We start from the raw sequence: 835 nt of genomic DNA, 5'->3' as shown, positions 1-835 counted from the left end.
AAAAGCTCTAAATGGGAATCAAAATCCTCTTTTGTAGCCTCAAACTCTGGTACTTGACCAATGGTTGCCATTTTCAATGCACATTTTGTTGTTTCCTCATTCCTTGTATTCCTAATTTTCAGAATTTTCATCTAATTCTTTACTTTCTCCATTTCAGAAGTTTCTGCAATTTCTTCATTCTCTGCACTCATTTGTAATAATTTGACGTTTGTTATTTTTCGTCGTTTAAAAAAAGATGTTTTACAATATTTCTCCGCTGAGATCGCCTATTTTCAATGGGTTCAATGACAGTTCTTACTTTAAACACCAGAGGGCAGTGTCGCTATTCTGGACTCCAATATAGGCTTGCTACTTGGCAGCTCCCGAACACTAAAAGCTGTCATCAAGGCAAAGGGTGGCTACTTTGAAGAATCTCAAATATAAAATATATTTTGATTTGTTTAACACTTTTTTGGTTACTACATGATTCCATATGTGTTCCTTCATAGTTGATGTCTTCACTATTATTCTACAATGTAGAAAATAGTAAAAATAAAGAAACCCTTGAATGAATAGGTGTCCAAACTTGACTGGTACTGTATGCTTCAGTAAGGTTGGTTTCTTAGCGTTCATAGCAATGGTTATCAACTGTGCGCAGAAATGGAACGTAAATCACAGAAAATATATGTTGTGGTGGCAGCTGCAGAGAAGTATTTTGGTATACGAGATCTGACTTCAGAAGAGTTCCAGGGTGTGTTAAGGGATGGTGTCCTGTCCGCCCAGGTCGTTGGCATGGTGCAGGAGCAGATAGCATCAAAGTAGTGGAATGGGGTAGTGGGTTCTTAATGAGTGTAGT

The sequence above is a fragment of the Salmo salar genome, chromosome 10 (genome assembly GCF_965601325.2).
Source record: "Salmo salar chromosome 10, fSalSal1, whole genome shotgun sequence".
NCBI classification, from domain to species: Eukaryota; Metazoa; Chordata; class Actinopteri; order Salmoniformes; family Salmonidae; genus Salmo; species Salmo salar.
This window is presented reverse-complemented; position numbering follows the sequence as displayed.